Below are 17766 nucleotides of genomic sequence, written 5' to 3' on the forward strand. Positions count from 1 at the left end.
TCAATAGCGAAACTATGAAAAGATGCTCTGGGCTTATACCTTGTCTGTGGTGAGTTTACATTCACAATGAGTGCTTGGTGTCTTTATAATAACTAGAGAGTAGATTACATCTGACTTGCTGTGTACTTCTAAAACATAATGTTGGATAGCAATATGCCTTTGTGATCTCTATTGGTATACATGTGATGTGTGATCCATAATTCCATCCATAATTGATAATTCACATTGTAGTCTGTCAAGTACACAAACACTGTCCCATAGGCAGGAGCATGACATTATCGACTGCAGCAGTGAACCATGAGTTCTCACACACTGAAGCGCTGGTGCACGTCGTTATTCAACTTGACCTTCAGGCCATTTAGCCCTGTTCACGTGGAGTTGGTACGTTGAGGCGAGTGTGGAGATCTGCGACATCAGTCCCTGCAGCTCAGTGAGTCTGAATCGTACCCCGCCGTCTGACACAATGACCCACGGGGAATGTCAAGTATGGTGACTGACGATTTGACTCACGAGGAATATGCAACCCCTGCGCATGACCTTCATGTGTCGGGGGAAACTGACGCAGTCACTTCTTATCCTTCAGACACACATCCCAAGTAACAGGAGCTACTTTACTTCTACAACAAGGTCCATTCACAGAGAGGAGTGAAACAAGCACAGACAGGTTTTTTCCCGCTGTAGTGATTCTAGTTTGCTCCGTTTCCTGTATTGGACACAGACGACTGTAAAAGCTTGCTGAGAATTGGGTCCATATCTGTGTCAAACCTCGTGTGAATCAGAGCATAGACATGCACCATATTTCACCTGGGTGCTGGAAAGTACGAGGGCTCTGTCGCCATCTTGTGGTTTCCTCTGGAACATTCACTTCCTATTTAATGTTGTCTTTAATCAAATTCAGACAATTCATTAAAGCAGAATAAGATTTCATTCCTTACAGAATCACACTGTACGAGTGCTGAACTAGTGCTGCAGATGAGTGGTTGAATGCTCAGTAAACATCCTCCTCCTCCTTATTTCCTTCTTAGCTTCAGCACTTTTGCAATTATTTTACTGTGACAAGGACTGGAATTAATAGGACTTTTAAAATGACCTTATTTGTCCAATGTGTGCCGCATCTGAAGGTAACGTGGCTCATTTGACATCCTTTGTGGGGGGGGGGGGGGGGGGGACATAGCTTGGCGACTCAAATTACCTTCCCCTCAGCTCATCTCCCAGTGAAAATCCCATTTTCCCATGCTGTGATGGTGCAATGTGCTGAGCTCGGTGATATCTCAGGGCCCCTCCACAGTGGAGGAGGGGAGTGCAGACATGCTTACTGCCTCCCTTTTAAAAACCCTCATTTCAGCAGGATCGATAGTGCATCCCACTCCACGGCTGGCAGAGTGCACTGCCTCCACTGGGGGGGTAGTGGGTGGCGGTGGTGGGGTTGGCGTGGACAGCTGCATCAAGGCAAGTCCGAGCAGCACACGCAGCCAAGGTGAATGACTGCATGCTGCGTCAGACACTCGGCTCTTCACTTGTTCCGAGATGCAGTTTCCGAGGGGGACCAGTGGGTGGATGCTGTCCTCGAGAGGCGGATGCAGTTGCAGGCTGCACAAAGCTTGTGAACTAGTTCAGCGTTAGGTACTTTATGTTCCGAGTATTTTTTCTTCTCTCTTGTCCACTCACAAACGTGCCTTGAGATGAGAAAAGATCTGCAGCTTGCATAAAACCCTCCCGATGGCTTCTTTTTTTTTCAACCTTCCTACACCTCTTTGACTGTATTGGAGGTTGAGCGCTCAAATAGATTCATGCTGTAGGTGAGGAGACATCTCATGTTTCAGATAACTTGCAATATAAGACCAGTACAGTCCAGCTTTGTACAGCAGAAATCCTTAGACAAGCGATAAAAATAATCTTCACCAGTTTTTAGAGATGTGTGCATTGACAGTGAGTTTTAGAAAATCATTCACTCTGGGAATACTGACCCGCTGCTAAGTTATTTATAATACGAAAGTGCTGCATATTGCTTTAGACACCCAGGGAAAAACATTTCACACCATTTTTTCAATTTACTGTCTGCAGTCCTGTTTTTATTTTTGTAACATTTAACTCTTAAACCAGGAAGGCCTGACAATTATTTATCGACTTAACTATTGTCTCAATAAATTAATTCATTGTTTTGTCTATAAAATGTCCTAGAATAAGTAATCTGGCCTGAAAAATAACGGTGAAGAACTTCATGTTTTGTCAAATTATGAGACAAAACCAGAAGGTATTCAATTTAAAAATAATAGGAAATATATTGCAGAAGCTGAAACAAACAAATAGATGGTTTGTTTTGCTCTTTTTTGCTCAGTAAATGACTTAGCTGATCGATTATTTAATCAGCTTATTAATTCATTTAAGTTCATTCCCATGCCGTAAAAATAGGTTAAGATAATTTCCCAGAAAGAATGCAAAATAAAACCTGAAACATTCAATGGATTAAAACGATCATTTGCACACTCACTAAATCACTCTCTCTTTGGCCCTGTCTTTGTGTGTGTGTGTGTGTGTGTGTGTGTGTGTTGTGTGTGTTGTGTGTGTGTGTGTGTTGTGTGTGTGTGTGTGTCAGCAAGCATGCGTTTAGCCTGTGCTGTATGCGTTTGACTTTGAGAAGAGTGTCCGCAGGTTTAGAGTCAGGAGAGGAGGTGCACCACTGCGGGACAGTGGGACGTGGATGGGACAGGATGTGTGGTGCAGTACTACCAGCATCCCCTCTGCTCAGATTGCTGTTCATTTGTCAAGTTGCCTGCAGACTTGAATGGTGCATTGCTGCTAAAACACAGAGAGGCAATCAGCAGTTGAACAGCTCACCTCCGGGGAAGGGTCCCCAGGTGGATGAGATCCGAAGATTAGGGGGTCTTTTCCTCAAGAAAAGCCGCTGGCCGCACACAAGGAGATCAGACTGAAGACAGATTTGTATCGTTCTTACAGTATTATTCCATTTTGAGGGGCAGTTGTACTGTTTTTTTACACTGAACAAATAGGAGCAGTGACACGGTCTTCAAACCCTGCCCAAAACCACAGAAAATGTTTTTTGCATTTCTTCTCCTGGCATTTTGCAGTAAGACATCAACTAAACTTCCTAAGGAGCCGCATCGGTGGAGCCCTGTCGTAAAAAATATAAATGATTGAATCATAGACCCTATGCTCATTAGTTTGTCTCATTCAGACGCTGTGCTTTCATATGAGTAGCACTGCGATGGCCTGGCTACGCTGGCTGATGTGGCAGCAGACGGACAGACCCACAGAGGTCACCCTGCAGGTCACAGGCAGAGACATAGCCAGGAGGTGACCGGCCCGTCTGTACGTTGATAGGTTATAGGCTGTTGTCAGCTCGCGTGTCATCAGAGAGCATCCAGGACACGGGCTGGCCCCTCTGATCCATCACACAGTTGTTTGGAAGATGACAACTATTTCAATTTCTATGTATAGTCTATGATTGAATAGTAGTATGTCTTTGTGTCCATGTGATATACAGTAGTGTCCAAAAGAGACCACTTTCACAGAGGAAAACGCAAACAAAACTACTGATTAAAAATGACAAAAATTAAAATCATTGTTTCACATTATTGGCAAACAAAATATCTACAATGTGTATCCCTACATTTTTCTAACACATCAGTTAAATGTTATGCCTGCATTCTTCCACACTCCTTGTGAATATGACTCCTCTCCTCTGGTTTATGGCCCTCACGTCAAGCAGCAGACTTCTCAGAGCTCCTGGCTTCTCGGTGAAGATGATGCACACGTCAGGTATCCGCTGCTGTTGCTACACAGGCACACCGACAACAGCAGGCCAATCCTGGAGGAACCTATGAGTTGACTATCTTTATCCCGTTGCGCTTCACCTGTTTTTGACGGTAACAAATAGCAGTGGCGAATGTAGGCCACGAGTCGACACCACGCTTCTCCAGATGACACGAGCTGTTGTGGGGGATATGCAACACTCCTCCAAGAACCTGGAATGCAGAACACAATGCAGCAGGGGGGGGGGGGGGACGACAATAATAAAAAAGTGTCTCACCATCACTGCAGATGACAACAGCACACAAATAACAGCAGAGACTATAGTCAGTGGAGTGTTTGTTTTGTCAACCTATATTCACCTTTTCTATCAAACACAAGGTTAGATTTATGCCTTAACACCACATATATGTTGGTGTTTTATTTTTTTTTAAAAACAGCAGCATACAGTGGTGAACTGTGGCAGCTTCCTGTAAAGGAAGTTATTCATTGAAGCCAGCGAGCTCTTTCAACATGATCATTTTAGTGGTCACTTAACATTTTAGAGTTAAGTGACCACTGTCTTGAATTTGTTCAGAGTAAAGACTTTCAATCCAGCTGAAAAAGTTTAATATTTACCTGGTGGGCATCTACATATTACTGCCAGCATGGACAAACCCAGAGTCCAAAGTCTATATTCTCTATACAAGGAGTATTTACTTTACCTGCCCTTGAAAATACACATTTAACCGCAGTCATCTTAAATGCACAAAATACTGAAGATGATTTCAGGGGGAAAAGACACAAGTTATAGATGTATTTCATCTTGTTTTATCTTAGAATATCACATTCAGATAGTTGACAATTGATATCATTGCTCTGTTAAGGCTAATCGAGGCCCCTTGCTTCCGTCTCCCCCCAGTTTAGGCTGATGTGCGTTGTGCGATGCTACAACGCGGCTGTAGAAAGCGGAGCGGCGGCTGCTGCCACTGACAGAGCCGCGGCCCAGAGCAGTCAGCTGTCAGAAGTTCCGCCCCTCGCTGTACCGTCAGTCCATCATAGACCTCGCACCATAGTATCTCTCTCATACTCAGGGAGAAGCTGACTGACTTTCTCGCACTTACTCATGCGGTGCTTCACATCTCCAGCTCTGCTCTTTCAGAGCAGGATCTTTAATGTCACGGTGAGTAATGTTGCAATTGATTCTTCGATTAAAAGAGAGAAATGAAAAGAGAATTTCCTTGTCGGTGAAGCAAAAGCACAACCGCACAACCTCATTTGACCTGTTCTGTCGTTGACAGTGTGTCTTTTTCACTCCACTTGGCCTTGGGAGGAATCCGCCCGGCTTTGCAAAATGAGGTCAGCAAAGAAGCCTTGGCGCAGTGAAATACACCACCCACCTTAGCATCAAGTCCCGATCCCACAATTCAGTCTATCTCGATACCAGACTGACTGAGCTGAGCCAAGAGAGAGGGATCTTTGTGAAGTTCATTTATAACTAGTTCAATTAACTCCTAACTTCAAGCTTCCCCACAACCAACTGATCACGTGTGCGCATGGAAATCTTTGTCTTAACATCTCTGCAACGCTTTTACATCTACAGTGTCAAAGACCCACGAGTCAGTCGCCAGTCAAGACAAATCCCCTCGTTGATTGAGGACGTCTGAGAATTAGCCTGAGTTGAGGAGTGAACCAAACAAACTGCTGAGCCTGTGAATCAATGTGTCTATTATCTTTTCTGGACAGATCAATGGAGCAGAGGAATGGGCTGTGAATGGCAAAAAGACAAGGGGGGAAAAAAAACACGCAAACTCACCTGCCAATGTTCAGACTGGACTCTATTATCTGCATGTGTCAGGACTGTCCACGCTTGACAGTTAACCTTATTTTCCCCCTCAGATTAGCTCAGCTTTGTTACAGCTCATGTCTGATGCGACGCGGCACGATGGCGATGCTCTGTTATGACACCAGGCACAAACCTATTTAGTTAAACATTCACTGTCAACAGCCAAATCACTCATAGAGGGGCAATTTTAAATCAAATCATAAACATGAGCGAGAGCCGTGCATGCCCCCGTTTAATGAACTGCACCGACGACTCTGCTGCGACATCTCCACACCCGTGTGATCTATATGAGCTCCAACGCACATTTACACTTTCTGCCCTTGGCTGAGCTAACAGGAGAGAATATTAGAAAGAGTGGAGAGCCAGAGGCGATGAGGTGACAGAAGCCAGGTAAAGCATACGGAGGTAATCTAATAGGACATGTAAAAGGGCCCCTCCTCATGGCTTATTCATTTCTGGGGATGCCATTACTGTGATGGCATGGGGCTATGTGAGGGATGTGCTGGCGGGGGCCTTTTCCCCCGGTGTCACAGAGTGCGGGAGGAGAGGACAGACGCGGCGCGGCTCGGCAGCCTCGATGCAGCTGCAGTGCTGCATGCAGATCTTTCATGCAGGGAGCGACGCTCTCACACTCTGCTGATTACAATTTTTTTTGGCGCGATGCACATCTGTGATTCCTACTGACACCGACTGATATTGACAGCCTGATGCAGCTGATCCCCGATATAGTCAGAGACGCTCCAATACATGACTTTGCTGAGTCAGTCAGCTGCACCAGCAGTGATGTATTTTATAAACGCGGAGGTACGAGCCAATTAGGGCGAAAAGCCCTCGTCGATCCACAAACTCCGATTTGGCCGAAACAAATACGTATGTATTGGATAGTGCGAGATGCAGAAAGCTCCTAATTTTGCGCCAGAGGATAAAGGATCACAGGGTTCAAGTGGGGGCCCAGGCAGAACAAAGTCATTAAAAAAATAAATAACGCAGAACAAAACCCCCCACTGCTCCTGCAGTGTGAAGCAGAGTGCGCTGCATTGCTGCAGAGAGCAGCCAAGATGCTGATACCTCATATGCACGGAATTTGAGATGGAGAAATCGTTTTCCATATGAAGCCCATGCAGCGCACTGCTAACGTCACCACCGGAAGCTGGGAAACGCACCACCAAGTGCGTTTTTTGTGAAGTATAGCGTTGCACAAACACAAGTTCAACCCTATTGGCCGACCAGATGATGGATGATCTCACTCTCGCAGAGTTGTGCAACGCGCAAAAGACAGATTTGGTTGGTCAAGATATTTCTACAGTTTAGCGCACTGCAGAATAGCACCAGTAGAGCAGTGCATCTTGGGTATTGAAAGGTAGATAGATTAAGGACATCTTACTTCATGAGTGGTTTTTATAGATGACAAGCTATCAGTGAAAATCACCCACTGATTTCACGATTATTGCTCATTTGTCACTTGTCCTTGACTTCGGTGCTTTTTCAAACACACCTGGTTGAAATACGGTTCATAATAATGGCTTAATACATCACAGTTGTTGGTTGTTGTTTCTTTAAAATATCGACGAATTATCGTTTTGATTGAGCACAGGTGTTACAAAGTCGTGAAACGGTGCCACGTTGTCTGATCTCACGTTAAATGCAAATGTTTTGCAACTCATTACAGGAAAAATCCATCCAGGCATTTTCAGAGGAAATTAGATTTCAGAGGAGATATCGCAAGTTTCAAAGCACACCAGAGCACATGGCCTCTCCCAGGGGCAAACCATTCCTCATTGAGGTTAGAACACACTCATTTCTCAAAGCAACTTTTGCTGTAGTGTTAAAACGAATAAAAGGGGATGGAGAATTGTGTGTGCATTGGAGGGGGTCTCTCTTGTGAGGAGTCCTTTACACTGATGATCCCTCGGGGTGCTGGGAGAGCAGGGGGGGGGGGGTTGCTGAGGAGGACAGGGAGGAGAGGAGGCCGGCCTGAGGATGTGCACACATACACAAACACACACACACACGCGCACACGCTGACCCTGGAGGTTGCATTCCCCTTTAAAAGTCCCATCCCACTCAGATACGCAGAGCTCATGCAGGATCTGCTGCGGCAGTGGGGGAACACTGCTGAGCTGTGCAGTTTGTGCTGCCAGCAAGCGTGCAAAGAAGAGGAGGAGGGAGCGAGCGCACACAGGAGGAGGAGGAGGAGGAGGAGGAGGAGGAGTGATGGAGAGAGAGGGAGAGGGAGAGAGAGAGTGCAAACAATGTCATTCTGTTCAGGAGGCAATGCTGCAGTCAACTCTGCCGCGCCATGAAAAGCACATCACCGGCGACCAAGAGGCTCAGAGTGAGTGCGGAGAAGTTTTCCTCCTCTCCCGTCGGCGCGTGATGCCATCCCCGAGACTCATCCGTAGGTAAACGTTTATTTCCTCTCTTGTCTCTCTTACCCTGCGCGTGGTCTCCTGGCATGTTCCTACTTCTTCGTAAAAAGGATTGCACACTTCTCGAATTAGCAATTAATGTCGGTTTGCGTGCCTGCAGTGTTGAAGCGCCCGGCTGCTTCCGTCTCATCAGTTTCAGCCCTACTCTGCACCAGCGACAACCAGGCAGCAGCCAGCCAGCCAGACAGCCAGTCAGTTAGCATCCAGACTCCACTGCTCCCTCATCCATGTCCAACACATGGTACAGTACAGGCTGGAAATAGCAGAGGACTCTGCGTTTGACACAAGGACAAAAGAGACTTTTATATGCCGACTTTCATTTAAGGGAGGGTACAGATAGTCCCTGCTTTCTACTTGTTCTTGTCTTGTCGTGGGCTTACATGTAGCAGCTTGTAGGAGTTGTGAATATGAGGCTGGAAGCCGGTAGGGAGGATCAATTGTACGACTGGTCCTGTGCTGGGGAAATGCGAACCAGGCTCCAGTGGCCTGCATGGGACAGAGGAGCTGTGGTGCAGTCATGAAGTTGTGCTCTTGCTCCGAGGACTTCTCTGCTTACGGGCAGTTGTATAAGTGGAGACCAGGGCAAAGTGCAGCCCCGTAAGATTCTTTTTGGAGGATTTGGCAAAAAAAAACAGTGTGAGAGACAAGATATTTAGCTGTGTGTGTCCTGGATAAAAAAACAGAAAAGAATAAGGTCTGTCAGAGAAGAACCCCTCGTACGGTGAGTAATACCTCCGCAGCAGCGGCAGCATCTCGGCAACTCTCTGCTCGAAAAAAAGTACATTTTGCTACTTTTGTCTTTCATGCTATATGATATTGCCCATGTTCAAATGCAGGCCTTTTCAAAGGCCACATAAAATAGTTTTTAAAAGCTTCATATAAAAGTGTTTTAGTGTTCAAAATGTGCTCTGTAAGCAGTTCCGCCAGGTTCGGAAGATGAATGCAGCCCGGTCACTTCGCCTGTACGCAGGCTCAGTCGGCCCTGGGTTCACCTCAGGTAACTGTGCTAAGACCTTGAAAAAGCCGGCCCCTGCGTCGTAAGCTGGCTCTTTATGTGGCACAGGTCCAGAGCATCTCTCTGGCCTTTTTGCATTCCTCCATCACTGCAGGCGGGCGAGTGCGAGGGAACAGAGTGTTAGCAAACTGCACCAAAGGTCCGCGCCACATCCGGAGCCTGACATCATCTTCCAACATCTGCAGTTCTCCTGCTTACGCTCTCACCGAGGGTGGGTGCTGCACTGCCAGCAAACGAAATTGCCGCACTCACCTGATGTTCCTTGCACCTCACTCCTGCCCCCCCCCCCCCCCCCCCCCCCCCCCCCCCCCACACATCCTACCCTCCCCCACCTCCTCCTTCCTTGTATCCGATTTCTCTACTGTAGTCTCTCCCTCGGAGGTACAGTTGCCCAGCACAGCACCCCACCAGCATGCTTTGCACCTCTGTGCTTCAGCTTCCCCCCCCCTTTTTTCTCTCTTCTCCTCCACTCACCCCTCCTCTCCCCTGCTGAAAAAGTATGCAGCACATGCTCTCACTATCCTCCTTGAGCAATTTGCCTGAGTGAATAGAGAGAGAGAGAGAGAGAGAGAGAGAGAAGAGCCAGTGAGCCAGCAGCGGAACAGCCATCCTGCAGTGTCCTGCAGCAGCTGAGTTCCTGCAGTGCTGGCCTCTAATAGTAGAAATGCACAACTGTGCGTCTGCACACACACACACACACACACACACACACACACACACATGCACGCACGCACGCACACACACATACACACACACACACACACACACACACACACACACACACACACGCACGCACGCACGCACGCACACACACACACACACAGGGACATGGGGATGCACAGCAAGACGATCATTCTCTCTCAGACAAAGGCAGTCCTTCAGTCACGTGACACGTGGTGACATACGTGAGGCAGAGCAGACGGTGTCACTCTGGACCGGACTGAGTTCAGAGACAGAGACAGAGAAAGACCCCCCCCCCCCCCCCCCCCCCCCCCCCCCCCCATCAGATGGTGCATTGTCCCATTCCAGCTCCGATGATGTAATCAATGCAGCAAGCCTTTAACTTGCTGTGCTAGGGGTTCCCCCCCCCCCCCTTCTCCCTGAGTGACATGATACAGATGCAAGTATGAGGCCTCAGCTAAAATTTGGACAACAAATAAATTACAGTTTTATGTGATTTTTTTTTGGGGAGGGCTTTTACAGTGCAGAAAATAATTTCTTCTGAGTGGGCCAACTTAATGACTGTCCACATTTCAATCTTGTGCAAACATATACTGTAGTCCGTGCTTCCATAAATTCAGAACCAACTCACTTGGTGTCAGTGCTGGCTCTTTGTCGAAACGCGTCTTTGCAGTGCCGCATCACCACTTCCAATAAATGAACGCAAACTACTCCTGCGGGCTGATACGCGTCTCCTGCTCCGTCACAGAGTTCCTCTGCCTCTCCACCCGTGTCCGAGGGGGAAAAGACAAACCTCCGAGCGGAGCGAAGAAAAGGGAGTTATTTCTGTACGCGACACCATAGTGACTTTGCTCTTTCATTGATAAGGTCATCAGTGTGTTGACAGGCTGCAGTGAAGAGCGGTGCCACTGATGTACGGTACGGCACTTTAGAGATGCTCAGAGACTCAGACCATATTGTAGCAGGTGAGTTTTGCTGAGCTGGTTCCTGCCGCTGCACCCGGAATCTGCCTAGTGATCAACTTCCACTACAGCAGTGATGAACTAGCATCACCCCTCCTCTGGTAAACCCCCCCCCAAAAAAAAAAAAAACCTGACTAGCATCAGAGCATGTGCAGCATAATTACTGCTCATGAATGGTGATGATTCTGCACATTGGATGTAGTTTAATGTGTCTAACGTGTCCAAACAGCATACATTTAATACATATGAATATATATATATATATGTATTTATGTGTGTATGTATAAATGATATGATCCATCAGATGGAGGTTTCCTTCCCTGCTGCATTAATAAACTGCTTTTCAACTCAGATTTGACATCAAACGTCACTGCTGCAGGAGAATATTTTGGAACATTTTCCTTCCTTTACCTACGCGTTCCCTAAGATGTTCACAGTCGTACAATTCACACTCGTTTGTAATAGATGTGACCTACTGTGGCTACTGTAAAAGATGATTTGATGAATCAGCAGCTTTCATGAATACGGCGTGCCGGTGCCCGGTTACAGCTTCCATGAAGTATTCATTGTGTTAAAGATTAAGCAGCGTGACTTGCTAAAAAGATCATAAACGGCATAAGGAATATTGTAGATGGATTCAAGATATTAAATCTACTTTGATCCATTCAGCTTCAACCAGTAAAAACCAGCCAAGAAAGACTGTGAACTGGCTCCACTCGCTTTGAAAGAGAGAGGGAAAAGGGGAAGAAGTCACGGAACTGCAGCACAACCTGATTTCTATTAGATATAGGACACTACAACGGCGATGTGATGTGGCGAGTCGGTGCAATTCAATAACTTGTGCTCCTTATCACTTCCTCAGCCGGCTGCCGTCGGCCCCCTCACGTCGTCAACTCTGCTTTTGTGAAGAAAAGCCGCTTGTCACACAGAGAATCAATCCCACTGCACCTTCGAACAATGACTCCTTCATGAGTTCAAGTGTTCAAACTGAAAGCTGTGCCTAACCGCCCGAAGCAGGCTGAGTCATGCTGGGTCTTTTCTGGGTTTCCCCCCCCCCCCATCTCTGATCCTCTGCTCCTCCCCTTCTTGGCCTAGGAGCAGGCTCACACACCAGGTCCAGCTGTTGGTGGTGTGTTGGAACATGCCTTGACTTGTTGTGCTGCCCTGAGTGAAACAGTGAGGGGGAGAGGGAGAGGGAGAGAGAGAGAGAGAGAGAGGAGCCTGTTGGTCAACAGTCTGCCAGAGTGAAGTGGTGAGGCCCTGCAGCAGCCGTGGACAGACCCCTTGTCCATGTCAACACTCCCTGAAGACGAGCGTGGACGAAGGAGGCGCCACCGCTGCCTCGCCGCTTATTGGTGAGTGTCCAAAAAGACTTTGCGTGGATAAAAGCCTCTGACATATAACATTACATCCGGGCATGTCTGTGAACGTCTAGGTTAAGTGTCAGGAGGAGCCCAGCGCAGCACACCTCTGCTTTGAGTGTAAACTTCTGAAAAAAACCGAACTGGAAAGATGCAAAAGAGCGAGGCCTCCACATCGGCTTAGTGGCGGCCGCAGTCGATTGAAGTATGAATGAGGAGAGGTTAGTCCGAAGTGTACAGCTCTCGGAGCTGAGTCTTGATGCTTGTAGTGGGATGCCATGGTGACTGTACAAAAGGTTACTCCCTGACACACTCAGACGCACGGTTACACAGTAACCTCCACACACAGAGCGCCACCAGGGACCCTACCACCAGTCAGCGGGGGACTCGACGACGATCATCATCGTCGCCTCTCCCTCCCTGGAAAAGCGGCGACCAAAGAGATAGTGATCTCATGCGATTTGTACCCGAGAGGATTTTTAGTCTGTGGACGATCGGTCACGACCGGTGGCGTGACAGAGGAGTCAAAAGGGCCCAAAGTGTTGGAGACGCGGAGTGTCATTAGATGACACACACTGTGCATAAAGGCAGATAAAGACAACCGTCACTGTGACACACAATCACGGCGTGTTACTGATTAGCTCCACAGTGAAGAATCTCATGGGCCTGTCAAAAACGCAAACACATGAATCACTCAAGTGAAGTCAAATGATAATCGTTTGACGTCCTCTCCACTGTGATGTGTGTATTTTACCTGAGTGCGGCCAAGCAAGGGGGATAGTTACTGGGGCCACTCTGTATTCTGGTTACCGGGCGTAGTGAGCGCGGTGTGTAACACTCAGATCCACTGAATTAAATATACAGCTGTATGCCGTGCTATACTGATAAATGGATACTGATTAAACAAATATGAGTTCAAATTAAAATATGTTTTTTATGAATTTTAAAAATTGACAAGAAAGGCAGAGAATAAATGTCACGACCTGGGTTTTGCTACTCCTAATCATTTCCTCAAGTAAAGAAATGCTTCCAGTGTTTGATATTTAGTTCCTAATTTGAAATGAAAAAACAAACAATACACACACTTTACCTCACGCGAGGCTAAGCTCCGGCGGCAGGCAGGCAGGCCATCAGTGTGCGTGTCATGTGTGGCACTGTTCAGAAACATGGCTCTACAGTAAATACTAATGTCATTGTTACCCGTAAGGTGATTAGGTCTGTGGAATGGGACCGGAGCAGCAGAGCATGGCTGTGTGAGCGGCGGAACGACCATAGAAATGCACAGTGGAGAGGATGTGGAGGGGAAGTGCGTAGGGCTGGTGCTGTTGGACAGCAGGGTGAGTTTTTTTTAGGTTTTTTTTTTTACCATCTTAGGCCTGACTGCAGAAGGATCGGGTATATTCAGGAAGTGTAGGTGGGAGCAGTGCCGGTGTGTATACTGTGTGATGTGAGGAGAAATCTACGCCGCTGAAGAGAACTGCTGCATGTAGGTCGAACATGTCATGAGCTGCAGACTTATGAAGGAGCGCTGCTGTTATAAAAGCAGACACCTTGGTAACTCAAAACAATGCCTCTCTGAGACAAACACTATGCAATATAAGATTTCACACTGTAGATATCAAATACTTAATACACAGATATTCAGAGCTTAAACCGTTCATTGATTAGTTATTTCCTATTTTGGTGAGTAAATGCCAAATATAAATTGATTACTTTTATTTGGACTTTTCAATGAACAAAACAATCCATGTGACGTTTGAATTTTTACATAGGCTGAACAATTAACAATGAACAATCAACAATAAAAAATACACATTAGTTACAGTCTTACAAGGATTTAATTTTGATCAGGCACAATGTGTTTATACTGCACATTGGATTTCACGAGATGCTGTGGTTAAAGGCTGCTCAATAAAATAATGCATTAGTGTCCAGTGCCATCTTAATGCACGTTCTTGCACTAATACATACATATACTTGAGTGTGAGTGTGTTTACTGTATGAATTAGAATAATATATCATATTTAATATAATAATTTTAAATTAGGAATGACAAATGTTCAGATATTTTAGACAATCTTAAACCTAAAGAAAAGGCAGATCAATAGATAACGAGAATCATCATCAGCTCTTAATTATACATGTCAGTCATCCAGGACAAGCTACTTTTAACCTGGCAATCCTTTAAAAAAAATCTTCTTCTAGGTCCCCTACTAAAATATTTCCTTCTTCCCCTCACATTAATATTTATAACCAAATTCCCAACATTTGTGTTTTGTTCAGCAGATAGTACAGAAAGAGGAAGACAACATTTTGCCCATGAAGCTGAACCCAGCCTGAGGCCCGAGACATATTTGTGGGCAGGTTTGTGAGTCGGGGCTCGTAGCTGCCGCCGGTCGCTGTGTGAAGCAGTGAGGCGGCCGCTCATTCATTTAGCGAACTGGGTGTTGTTTTCACTGGCATTCCTCAATCCTGTATTAGGGATTACATCAAGGCCTGAGCAGGAAGGCATTCCTGTCATCATGTGCTCAGGGAGGGCAGCGTCTGGCTGCGCCGCAAAGACACAAAGAGACACGGACACAGCTGTCCGTGTAGTGTATCAATATTTAGTGTATCAATATTTCTCAGAAATATCCGTTTTTTTCTTTGACGTCAAAAGGTCAAAATGCTAAAACCACAAATCAACCAAGGAATTTCAATTTTTTTTTAGTTATAAAACCAAAAATTGTGTCATAAAAGACACAGAGGACCACAAACATTCTCCCTGCGGATTTCGACAGTAGCAGTCACACCCGACTGAGGATGTTCAGCCAAGTGTATCTCTCCCCAAACATCCCTCCCTAACACCTCTCTGCCTCTGCCATGATTCCCATTCCTCTTCCTCTTCGCCCATTTGCTGATGACTACAGATCGCTCTCTTGTGTCCGTGTTGTCCTGACAGCGAAGCAGGGTCCACGGGGAGAGGACAGTATGGAAGGATCTGCCGGCTCAAAATAGCACGGCAGCGAGCAAAACGCAAGCGATGGCGACGGGATTGTGGTTGTTGCCCCTTCAGGAACATGAAACGCTCTCAGGGACTCGCACTATACGGCAACTCAATTTGAACGGAGAGACACAGCAACACTCCGGAGCGAACTCTAACTGTCTTTGTTGTTGCAAAATAATGAGTCATGGCGAGTCTATTCTTAGTTCGGGGGTGTTTGTATTTGTCCAAGAAGTTGTGTTGCACTTAAAGTGATGCGGCACAAACTGCGAGGAAGGTACGAAGGGGCTGTTTGGGAACAGGCTCTGGGTGACTTTGGGCAGGGGAGCGCACACTCATCAATGCATCACAGTTATATAAAAGCTGGGGGAGGTGGGGCCTCCTAGAATCTTGATTTTAGAATCGAAAGATTCCCTTCATTTAAATGTGTGTGGGATCGTCTCTGACCAAGATGGGTTGATGATGAAGCAAGCTGTTACTCACTCATTATTTCCTGCTTCTCTTACAGATTCGGCACAGGACCACGCCAAACCCCGCCGGGGGCTTCCAGTTTGAGGCCTTTGCCGTCCAACAACCACCGGAGCGCCGGGCTCACAGGTGGAGGTCCACGGCACGGACCAGGCAGGGTCCCGCAGGGAGGGAAGGAGGCAGGCGGTGCTGTGGGTGTTTCTCTGGCAGTGTCTTAGCTGGTTGTTGTGAGGAGTGAGAACGAAGCAATCAGCAAGTATACTGCCGCAGAAACTCTCCGCAATAAGAGGCACTGGGATCTCAGCCATCGCGAGGAGAGGAACGAGCAAAATACGCAAATCAGCATCGTGGCGAACAAGGATCCTGCTGCTACTGTAAGTTTTTACACGTGTGCTGACGCAGTAGAAAATGAACGAGAGCTGAGGAGCCGGAGCAGAATGAGTTGAGGATAGACTGACTGAGAGCGTGGCCCGCTCTGTTTTACGGCCTCTGACATAGTTACAGTCGCATCAAGGCATCAAACTTCAGCACCCGGTTTTGTGCGTTTACGATCCTTTGCTGCCATCTGGTGACGCTTTTGTTCGTCAAAGACCGCATCAATCTGTACAAACCCATGTTGTATTTTCTCCCCACTTTGAGACAACCTAACAATCCCCTACAGTGAGAAAATGTCGCTTGGCTTGCCAACGTTATGATTTCATATATTTCATTTGCAAATTGCGTGTGGTTTGTGTGTACAAATGTATTTCTGCTTCAAGCAGTCTCCCAGTTATATGTTAACACTGAAGGACATGGTCAATTCCTAATGTATCAGCTGTAGCTTGTTGATGTCATCAAAATAAACTGTACCACAAAATGGGATCAATAAAATGTATATAAAGACTGTTTTCACTGTGCATTTTGTAACTATGGAAAACTGGTTGTATTGTATGAACCGCATTTTTTCTTTGACAAAATAACGTTGCCACCGTAGAACTGAAGTGCAGATGAGCCGGAATGGCCTGGAAGCCAGGTGCACTCTAATTTAGGTTCTCTCTGTCCTACGTACACACACACACACACACACACACACACACACACACACATCGTACAATACGATTAAGATCGTATAGAAAAATCGTATTTTCTCCACAAAATATTTCTGTGATTAACTGGTCGACATAAAATAAACTGATTGTAAAACTGATTGTTGTCGGCAGCAGATTGCAGGAACGAAGCACCACGATGCCTCTGCATTGCTGTAGAGACACACACAAAACAAAAGAGGTGGCAGGTCCTCTGGGGTGCAGCAGTGCAGGAGCAGTGAAGTGCAGGCCTCACACAAGGTCACTGCCTTTAGTGCTTTAAATCTTCCCACACTGAAGCCATAATCACAAGGTCCACCAAAGAATTAACAGCTGCGTGACAAAAAAGTGTGGCACACATTCCTTGTTACCCACCAATGTTTAGTCTATCATGGGGCTGGTCTGTGAACCCAATGGACTGAAAGTGTGACAACAAAGAAATTTACTCTGAGGCAAAATGCATGTTAATGTTTGTTTTTCATTTAAAAAAAAAAAGAAATAATATTTCCTCCAACTCATGAGACGGTCTTCATTCACAGAGCACGACAGTCCCACACCTATACAATGGAACAATTACATGTTGGATGAGTAATGCAATGAGATGTGAACTACCTATTAAAACTAAAAATATTATTTTCCAACTGATGTTTCTCAATGTTCAGCAGTTCACAATACAACACAGGCTGGGGAATATATGCTCCATTAAGACTTTAGTATTGATAATACAGTAAATCAGATGGTGCTGATGTGATTAGTCAATTAACACAAAGTTAATTTTGACACTTGATTAATCGCTGCTTCCAGATCTCAAACTGGAGAAATTGCCTCTTTCTTCCATTTTATAATTTATACATACACATATATACATATATAATTTCATTTTTCTAGCTTGAGATCTTAGAGAACTAGTTGGACTAAACAAGCAGATATCACCTTGGGCTCTGAGAAATGTTATCTCTCGCTTTTTTGTGACATTTTACTGGGCAAACATTTATTCACTGAATCAAACACAACAAAAAGGAATAAAATAATGCCAATAATTGCTATAGTTATTACAATTTTCGAGATGACTTTACTTTACGGCCTAGTTCATAAACAAAATAACTCTCCAGTCAAGAGTTCACATTCCTACTGATTGGATTCGCTGGTAGGTTTCCTTTAGCGATCCCTTTAAATTTGTTATTGACAACTTCAAGTTTCAGTAGGC

General features: G+C 45.9%; 2 long non-coding RNA genes across 3 annotated transcripts; one reads left to right on the top strand and one right to left on the bottom strand.

Moving 5' to 3' along the window:
* Positions 1-2940: 2940 nt before the first annotated feature.
* LOC118317266 lies at positions 2941-15607 on the bottom strand. The gene is made up of 2 exons (XR_004795382.2): positions 15511-15607; positions 2941-3986 (listed from the first exon to the last, which is right to left on the bottom strand). It is a non-coding gene; the product is annotated as an uncharacterized LOC118317266 (long non-coding RNA).
* Positions 11808-16377, top strand: LOC118317265. Of its 2 annotated transcripts, none has more exons than XR_004795380.2 (3): positions 11808-12038; positions 13252-13381; positions 15536-16377. It is a non-coding gene; the product is annotated as an uncharacterized LOC118317265 (long non-coding RNA). The 2 variants fall into 2 exon arrangements; XR_004795381.2 differs by having other exon boundaries at positions 13260-13381.
* The last annotated feature ends 1389 nt before the right edge of the window (positions 16378-17766 follow it).

This window comes from Scophthalmus maximus, chromosome 3 (assembly GCF_022379125.1).
Source record: "Scophthalmus maximus strain ysfricsl-2021 chromosome 3, ASM2237912v1, whole genome shotgun sequence".
Taxonomy (NCBI): Eukaryota; Metazoa; Chordata; class Actinopteri; order Pleuronectiformes; family Scophthalmidae; genus Scophthalmus; species Scophthalmus maximus.